The sequence below is a fragment of the Micropterus salmoides genome, unplaced genomic scaffold, assembly GCF_014851395.1.
Source record: "Micropterus salmoides isolate LMB-PRFRI ecotype aquatic unplaced genomic scaffold, ASM1485139v1 Ms_hic_scaffold_2, whole genome shotgun sequence".
Taxonomy (NCBI): domain Eukaryota; kingdom Metazoa; phylum Chordata; class Actinopteri; order Centrarchiformes; family Centrarchidae; genus Micropterus; species Micropterus salmoides.
This window is the reverse complement of record NW_024041150.1, coordinates 25818706-25829143: the sequence shown is the minus strand read 5'-3', so window position 1 is coordinate 25829143 and position 10438 is coordinate 25818706.

The window sequence follows — 10438 nt, the reverse complement described above, 5'->3', positions numbered from 1 at the left end:
ATTCCGGAGTTATCCGAGTCTCGTTTTCCTCTCAGAGTGATAGTTTGTATTTCCACTGGCGGGGAAAATAGCTTTTTAAGATTGCCATGATGTGGCAACAAATCACATTCTGACATCACTGAAAAGGGGTCAAAATCAATCAGCCGCCCAGTGGCCTTTGACATACAATAAACGTCAGTGGATATTTATATGCATCCCCAACTGCTGGCTAAAATAACAGGCTGCAGATGACAAAATATGATAACAATTAGACAGGCCGCAGCATGGGGGCCCCTCACTTCTGCATGGATCACTGGCTGAATCACAGCCATGGTGGGAAATAGAAAGAAATAGGGTGCAGAGAGGGAGGGGGGTAAGACAGAGAGAGGAATCATCACGTTAATGTGGTCATTTACCAGAAAGCATCGCTCAGCCCACACAAACCCAAATGCCACCATCTAAATCCAGCCTTAATTAGGCCTGCGCTGAATGGAGAGGACAGGAGGCTGAGGGGACTAACAATATCAGTTGTTTACAATAACATCAACCGCCTTGTTATGGCGAGTGTGTGACAGGGTGATAAGGTCACACATGGGACTCCATTATAGCAAAGTAGATGCAGCTTTATCTGACAAAATTGATCCCACCACACTTCAGCCTGTCTGTACAACACGTTTTCAAAAGAGGGAAGCTTAAACGTGTTCCAGCACACCTTACTTAAAATCCACCGTAGATTCTTGCATCAGTTTTGCTTACTGTAGAATGGCTTCACATAAATGAGTGAATATGACAGGAAATCTCATAAGCTAAGTTGGGTAAAGCATAACAATAAAATGTAACAGCCTACATTGAACTTTTGCACATCATTCATGATGTATGTCTTCAGGAGACATGTACTGCATCGAGATTAAAACAGCTCCCCCAACAAATGGTGCACTGGCCATGTGTTGGTAGCAAATAATGGCTAGTGTCCAGTATGTTTGACTGCATTCATATTCAGCTTTGCTCAAACGCCTAAGCTATGCCCTACCACAGGTGTGGAAATAACAATCCCACCAGTGTCTTAATGGGCAGTCTCAGCACACTGTGCTTGCACTTTTCTCCACCTCCCCCCTTTGATTGATTGTTTTCATTTAAAAATAACCCAAGTTATCTATTTATTTTTGGTTTATTTTCTTCCCTGGAAGGGCTCCTATCAGTTGCTGGCAGGTCGCACAATTCCAATTTCCAGAGTTACTTCCCACCAAAAATGCAGAATGCGTCTAATAACGGCCTTTCGCTCTATCAGCCTCTCCCCTCCCTCTCCTGACACTCTTTCTTTACCTTTGGCTCCTGCAGTCAGTCAGTCATTGTATTCTGTAGAGTGGGGAGACGGGTCAAAAAGACAGACATTTGGCATTTCATGTGAAGAAATGTGGTCCAAAGATTGTTGGCCATACAACTGTCTACATTTAGACAGAGGAATGTATTCAGCCTTACAAATGCAGGGTATCAGGTCAGTGCCTCTCATAAGTCGGTTGGTTCTGTAAATGGTAATCGTTATCAGATGCAGCAGGCAGCTGTTTTCAGCCAAAACACTGATAAACCTACTGTACATTTCCTGCCCAGCAACAAGTGGTTAATTGATGAATGGTGGCACATTTAGCAGTTAAAGAGCCAGCCATTTCCCTCAGAAGTTGGTGAGGACCAAAACAGGGCTAAAAGGAAAGTGAATATTGGACTTACATTGACAGGAACACAACTCCAAATGTTACTGTGTCTGCTGGACAAAAATCTTTTGATGTTGTTTTCTTGCCCCTCTCTCCAGCAGAGAACCAGGAGGGCCACATCCAACAAAAGCTTGGACTTTCAATAGATGGCAGCAATGGAGCTGACCCGGAATCAGGTTGCCTGCAAGTAATTTAGGGGGGGGGAGTGGGTGGGTAAATAAAAATTTATCAATGAATGGATGTTTAACATTTAACAATTTTACTAAATACATCTTGCTAATGTAACACCCCTCTTTAGCTCAGAATTGACCAACCAGTGGTGAAAATAAGTGGCAACAACAACAAGCCATGCAATATACAACCTCCAATTTTAATTATACATTTAATAAAATTGACATAAAAGGTTAAAACAAGGCCGAAGCTAAGAAAGCTAAAAGTCAGTTCAATGGGGGAAGCTCAGGGTCAATTAAATAAAAATGGGTGTGCTCAACTTCCTTTCCCTGTGTGTGACAAAGCCAAACAACACGCCAAGGACTGACCTGCTGCTGTTGGTCACAGGCTGGTCGGTTGTGGCCTCCTCACTGCCTTGGGCCTCTGGTAACTCCACTAAGTGGCTGTTGCTCTGCACCATGCAACTCTCCAGACTGCGACCCAGCCGTGTTCCACACCCTCTTGGATACCAGCAGCACACCCGCACATTGCACACAGGTGACAAGCAGAAATTCCTTTACACACAGCAATTTACAAACATACCCACCCCGCATTCCACACAACAGACACTGCCACCAACCCACATAACACATTATATACAGTGGGTATGGAAAGTATTCAGACCCCTTTAAATTTTTCACTCTTTGTTTCATTGCAGCCATTTTCCAAAAATCAAAAAAGTTCATTTTATTTCTCAGTAATGTACACTCAGCACCCCATCTTGACACAAAAAAACAGAAATGTAGAAATTTTTGCAAATTTATTAAAAAAGAAAAACTGAAATATCACATGGTCATAAGTATTCAGACCCTTTGCCGTGACACTCATATTTAACTCAGGTGCTGTCTGTTTCTTCTGATCATCCTTGAGATGGTTCTACACCTTCATTTGAGTCCAGCTGTGTTTGATTATACTGATTGGACTTGATTAGGAAAGCCACACACCTGTCTATATAAGACCTTACAGCTCACAGTGCATGTCAGAGCAAATGAGAATCATGAGGTCAAAGGAACTGCCTGAAGAGCTCAGAGACAGAATTGTGGCAAGGCACAGATCTGGCCAAGGTTACAAAAAAATTTCTGCTGCACTTAAGGTTCCTAAGAGCACAGTGGCCTCCATAATCCTCAAATGGAAGACGTTTGGGACGACCAGAACCCTTCCTAGAGCTGGCCGTCCGGCCAAACTGAGCTATCGGGGGAGAAGAGCCTTGGTGAGAGAGGTAAAGAAGAACCCAAAGGTCACTGTGGCTGAGCTCCAGAGATGCAGTCGGGAGATGGGAGAAAGTTGTAGTAAGTCAACCATCACTGCAGCAATCCCCCAGTCGGGGCTTTATGGCAGAGTGGCCCAACGGAAGCCTCTCCTCAGTGCAAGACACATGAAAGCCCGCATGGAGTTTGCTAAAAAACACCTGAAGGACTCCAAGATGGTGATAAATAAGATCCTCTGGTCTGTTGAGACCAAGATAGAACTTTTTGGCCTTAATTCTAAGCGGTATGTGTGGAGAAAACCAGGCACTGCTCATCACCTGTCCAATACAGTCTCAACAGTGAAGCATGGTGGTGGCAGCATCATGCTGTGGGGGTGTTTTTCAGCTGCAGGGACAGGACGACTGGTTGCAATCGAGGGAAAGATGAATGCGGCCAAGTACAGGGATATCCTGGACGAAAACCTTTTCCAGAGTGCTCTGGACCTCAGACTGGGCCGAAGGTTTACCTTCCAACAAGACAATGACCCTAAGCACACCGCTAAAATAACGAAGGAGTGGCTTCACAACAACTCCATGGCTGTTCTTGAATGGCCCAGCCAGAGCCCTGACTTAAACCCAATTGAGCATCTCTGGAGAGACCTGAAAATGGCTGTCCGCCAACGTTTACCATCCAACCTGACAGAACTGGAGAGGATCTGCAAGGAGGAATGGCAGAGGATACCCAAATCCAGATGTGAAAAACTTGTTGCATCTTTACCAAAACGACTCATGGCTGTATTAGATCAAAAGGGTGCTTCTACTAAATACTGAGCAAAGGGTCTGAATACTTATGACCATGTGATATTTCAGTTTTTCTTTTTTAATAAATTTGCAAAAATTTCTGTTTTTTTTCTGTCAAGATGGGGTGCTGAGTGTACATTACTGAGAAATAAAATGAACTTTTTTGATTTTTGGAAAATGGCTGCAATGAAACGAAGAGTGAAAAATTGAAAGGGGTCTGAATACTTTCCGTACCCACTGTATGCCCAGGGAAGAAGACATTCAACATATCACATGCAACAACTCTGCACACAGGAGACAAGCAGAAACTCACTGAGCATAGTGTATAGCAGGTTAAATGACTGCAGATTGGAGGTCACGCCCAAGCAACATGACTACCATCAGCCCATCCCCATGCAATCAACCCATTTGAAGACCCCACCCACCAAACACACACTCACTCTAGGTGCTCACCCACAACACTATCAATGCACTCAAAATCAGGCCAATACAGGTCTACCCAGTTACACTAACCTGAATCTTGATGGCTTAGCTTACATAAAATAACCTTTCTTTGGTGTAATTTTTCCCTCATAAATCCAATTCATTAAACTTTAAATTGAATGACCATTATTGTCATAATGAACACAGGAATACATGTACAATTGGATGTACCCATGACATTTACATGTTTCATAGCACAGATTTTCATCCAGCTTCCACCAGCATTACATATACTAGTTGTGGAAAGTTGTACTTGTTCTGATTTTTCCTGCCCTGCAATTATTACCACCCAGCCAGCTAAATAGTCTCAGGGACCTTATGGAATGTAATTTCCAAGAGACGCCCCGAGAGTCCCAGATAGGTAGGGAATTGGTAAACACACAAAACGAACTGAGTCCCCGAGGCCCTGCAGTGCCTAAGAGAAAGGGTAAGTGAGTGTGGATAACACTGCTATCAAACAAGGAGGCAGCACAGCGAGCCAGAAAGGGACTTAAACTCATTACAGCTCGAGAAGGCTGGACCCACATGTTGGGTTATAGTTGGATACTTATCGCTGCGAAAATTTCACTTTCAGTGCTTTCGGTGTTAACTGTGATCCTGTGGTATGTTAGGTGCACTGCTTTGAACTGGGTAGAGCTTATATTAGATTGTGATGTTTTTTAGTGCGGGTGGAGAGTCCAATGACAAACAAGGTTTCAGAGTGCACAGTGCATTAACATTAACGGTGCAATTCTTCATTTATTTAATCTATCAAATCCTTTTATCTCTATCTTTAAAAAACAGATGAAGATGAAAGGGAGAAGATTAAAGGACATTTCAAAAAGAAATGTAAAAGAGGGGTGTTTAAGCCTCAACTGTGCTAAAAAGGGTCTGCAAGTTTATTTTAGAAAGGTGATCTTATGTTGTGTATACTATGTGTATGTTTCCGCTTGCCAAACCATTTTCAATTTCCTCAGGTTCAAAGATCACAAAATAAGATTTGAAACCAATTTACAGAGTGTCCACCTGTTCTTTAAAAATAGGTCAGAAGGGCTGTGCGAGCCATATGAAAGCAATCTGAAATCCTTTAATAAAGCAGAAATATATAGGCTAATTGGCAACTTTCAAAAGACTTCTGAGATGCTTGCATTTTAATGAATAAAAAAACAGAATACTAATTTAATGCTAATTAGTGATGAAGAAACTTACTAAAATCTGTAAAATACTTCTATACTTCACTGCTGCAAATTTTAGTATTACAAGATTGACTGAAATTACATTTAGCATAACGTTGGATAAAAAAAGACTATGGAAATCAAACCCAGGAATTATTTTAACTTCTGACAACATAATTTGTAAGGATCAAAGTCTCAGTTGAGGATCCTTAAATCAGTCAAAATTATACTTTTTCACTTGGAAGCAGGCTAATGAATAGAACAGTTTGATCAATTGTCAGTGCTTTGAGTTAGCTTACCAGTAAGATATTGTTAGACATAATCAGAGTATGTCACAGCCCACTTGCTCTTTAATTGCTCTTGGAGAATCCTCTGCTATGTACATTCAAGTGAGAGGACTTTTGGGGGGACAGCCCCCCTCCCCCTCCTGTCAGTCACACCACTAACTCATATGTATTTATGTACTTTTTTTTAAGCATTATTGCTGCTTCAAAGCTTACAGATGATGAATATGAATTTTGTTCTATAAGGTAATCGGAATATGAAATGTGTATTAGATAGCCTTTGATAGGCTAATACCTTTGAAAGGTCACCAATATGCAGTCTTCGATGCCGTTCAGCATTGATTATTTGGACATTTAGTGATGCATCTTATTTCAGGAAACTTTCCTACAGTACAAAGACACATTAACAGATAATCATGGCTTTAAAGTCAAATGTTTAACGATGATGGTGAAATTGTTTACTCCTGCCTTCTTTATAAACAATAAGTTCCTCTGTGATGAGAAATACATTGAGATTTAGGTAATGGGCTTTACTGTCTTACTGTATCTATGATTCATGCCCAGTTTTAGCATCTTTTTAGTAGATTACAGGGGCTATTCTAGGATCAGACCTTTAGGGGTGCTCAGCACCTAATGAGAATGGAGCATGCATACAATGCCTTGCAAAAGTGTTCACTAATTAGTGGAGAGAATAAGTAGGCCTACTAGAGAGGAGCTGGTGCAGAGTGGAGTAGGTCAGTCAAGGGTGTCACTTTGTGTTGAAAAGCGGTGGGGATATAAGGGCTCAGATTAGTGGGGTGATGATACTTTTGGGTCATGAGACGTGACGTTGCACGAGAACAAGACAAGAATTTTAGCACTATTTAGATTCAATATTTCACGCGGAAATATATGTGCGGGATTTTGATTTCTGCTCCAATTTACAGTGGAATTGCCTTTTTTTTTATATGAGGGAAAACTATATTGCATTGCATGTTTTCTTTTTGTTCAAATGAACCTTTCTCAAAGCATTTTCAGTTAGTTAGCATTTCTTGGTGCAAGCTATTTTTTAGAACATTTTTAACAAATGCTTCCAACAAGTGATTGGGAAGAAATCAGCCATTTCAAAATGTGGTGGTGACATGTCCCCAGCATCCCCAGTGTAAATGAACCCTATGGGGTCAGTGGACCAGTTATGGTCAGACAGCAGTGTGGAGCTGTGTGCTCGTGTTTACTCCCTTGGAGGAGAGAGGGTATTAAAAGTGTTTCCCTAAGTTAAGTGATCATTTGTTTGTTTTCAGTTGAATCTTGTTGCATGCTTGCTTTCTCTTTTAAGAAAGTAGTTTTCTGTTGCTGATTGAGTTTAATTTGTTAATAAAAATTATTTATTTTGGTTACACAGAATCTGTGGAGTATAAATTATTTCTGTTTGTATAATATTCTACCATTTTCAGCACCCCTAAAAATTGTTTAAAATCTCCCCTTAACTGTAAATACAAACGTGTACATATGCTAATAGTATGCAGACAATTACCAAATTTAGCTGTGAGTAAGGGCCTTTGGGTTTCAGCCCATTTATTTCATTTGTGACCATTACCTTAAAGTTACAGTTTTAACCCAGAGGAAGCACTGGTGTTCCCTAAATTAGATCCCTGTGACCATGTGTTTAGAATGAGAAAGCAACAGAGGGGGACAATAACAGAACTAAAACGTGTTTTCTCATATTTTGTCTCAGCATTTAATAAGAACCCTGTCTGACCACCAGAGGCCATCTCATAACTGAAAGGTCATGTGCTTGACCCTTCCTTCCTCCCCAGAAACATGATCCTAATTACAATGTGTAGAAATCGCTGATTGAATTGTTCTAAAAAGGCATCCCACACAATGTTCTCCAAATGAACTTCAAAGTAGGTCACCTCAGTAAGGTTTGTTCCTTCTAGGTACTGATATTTTAAAAGACACTATTTGGGGAAAAACAATTTTAAATGCATCATTCAGAATCTCCACAAAGACTACACCACAAAAGGGTTGACATTTTTTTGTGTGTTGGGTTTTTCTTTCTTTTTAAAACCATTCAATTTTCCACTAATTTAAATGGAAATTGGCCAGTTAGTTTAAAACAGGTATTTAAAAGAAAAGTCAAATTTCAGGAAAGTGCAGTGAAATACTGTTAAAGTAATAGTTCAACATTTTTGGAAATACACTTTTTTGCTTTCTTGCTGAGCACTGGATCAGAAGATTGATACGATCTTTATATGATATTTACCACAAAAGACTGCATAAGGAGGTGGTTGGGGTGGACGGAGGGCCAGAATCGGGACGTTTCATTTTGAAAGTCTAACCGCGGACGTTGCATATTTATTGTTGCTAAGCGTCACTAACTTGACTGCAGAGCCTTAAACATCTAAAAATGACACTAAAGGGCTCCCAGGGTTTTAAAAAGCGATGCCAAAGGGCCTTGACCAAGCGTCAACATGTGAGGAGTCGGGCATGAGAATGTGTTGCGGAAACAGAGGGAAAACAGCTCGCCTGGCTCTGTCAAAAGGTAACAAAATATGCCTGCCAGCACCTCTAGAGCTCACTAACAAACACTTTGTATCTTGCTTTATTAATCTGTACAAAAACAATTAAACTTCTTTTACAGCACATTTCTTGCCAATAAATGTTGCTTCTGCTCAGCAGTTTAGTGATTTTGGTTGAATCTGCTGTTGGGTGCTTTGCATTATCAATGGCACCTCGGTGTGTCCTGGTTCTTGTAACAGAGCCCCTACCTTCATATTATCATGCATGCAACAAATACCAACAAGCTGCTACAAGTGTTCTTCTAAATACAAAAACTTTAGAGGGGTTTCTTTGGTAAAACACGCAGTGTGATCAGTCACTCGTGCCCTTCCATTCAGTATGCTGCTTGATAAATTTCAACCACTCTTCACTGGAAAGCAGCATTGTACCAGGTTAAATGGTCCTCTATCCATCTCTCTGTGTTTCTCTAATGCGCCTCAGAATGATATATGTATTTCTTGCACTTGCACACTTGCATTCTCATCGTCACATCCTCCCTTTCCTCTCTCTCGTGGACAAACTTTGTTCTTCCCCTGCTGCTGCAATCCCTCTTTGTCACCAGACTCCCCCTCTCGCACTCTCTTTATCTCTGTTTCTTCTCATTGTTCTTAATCTTTTCATTGCTCTCCATCTGCCGCCAAGTCCATCTTTTTCTCATGCTGCTTGGTTCATCCACTTAGTTGTGTTCATTTTTTACCCATTTATTTTTCTCTCATTGTTTCTCCAGACTGTGTTTTCTTCTAGTCCTACTCCAAATTGATGTTCTCTCTGACAACAGCACTATTTAGAGCTATTAGATATTAGCTCAGTCAGCTCAGTTACAGAGAAGCTTGTTTCCAGCTTGATTTACAAAACGCGCTGCCATTTTGCTGTCACGCTGTATATCATGCATATGATAATGTCTTATCACTGCTAATTCTGCTGTGGTGTACTGAAAACAGTCCTATCCTTTGCATTTTTATACTAGCAGAGTTGCACTTGTTGTGGGCTTTACTGAATGCACACTTTTATCTGATGCAGAATGTTAAACATGCTGACTCTGTTTGTCAAAATCACAGCAAGTATCAAGTTTCTGCTTAATTCAATTTGTGACCAAACTCCTGCTAAACTAATGACATTCCAATCAGCTTCAGCTGGGTTTTGTGTTATTTCAGAAATTTCAACTGGAACGCCCCCTTAAGTCAGATTTCCGACTCAGAAAGTCGGGAGAATCTCACCTCAAAATCGCAAGGTGGCTGCTCCGAGCATCAACAGAGTGGAAGCTGTAGTAATATACTGTTTATTGCACTTCTTTCTTATTTGTGTCTCATTACATCAGTTGTAAACACAGTACTGTTCAACTTATATCTGTGGACATTATCAACTTAGTACTTAGAAGTTATCAACTGGTATTGCTAACAATGGCTAGAGGTGTCCATCTTGGTTTTACAACTTCCAATCTGTTGTTGTACTTGAACGCGGTCAGCTGGGGTGTGACGTAATTCCCAACTCCTACTAAACATAAGCACGTTAGCATTGTCACTGTGAGCAATGTTGGCACGCTGATGTTAGCATTTAGCTCAAAGCAGCGCTGTGCCTGCATACAGCTTCACAGAGCTGCTAGCATAGCTGTAGATTCTTTGTCTTGTTTCTGTTCTTAAATCTATGTTTAACATTGCTGAGTGATTCTTTTAGGAGAAAGTGAAGAGTGTCTGCCACCACATAAAGAACCCAATTCAATCATGTTTGTAGGTGGCCCAGTTTAGCCTCTATCATTAGTCTTTGCCACTGGTTACTGTGAGAAAAAGTGACATTGATGAGCCATAATCTAAAACAGTGGACAGTTTTTACACTCCTCCCACCCCTGAACACAGCTCAGTAACTAATCTCTGTGTTTCAGTATAGATGACAGAAGTTTTTCAAGGCCATACCTCTTGAAAAGCACTTTTCAAAGACATAGGAGGGTGCAATAGATCATTTTGTGTCCTTCTGTTCTGTATAATTTGTCTTGACCTGTCTTGTACCATTAGATGGCTACTGTAGGCTATCCTGCTGCAACCTAGGTACTTTTCTCGGTCTTGTCCTCTCTTCAAAGTGTCGTCTTGTACAATA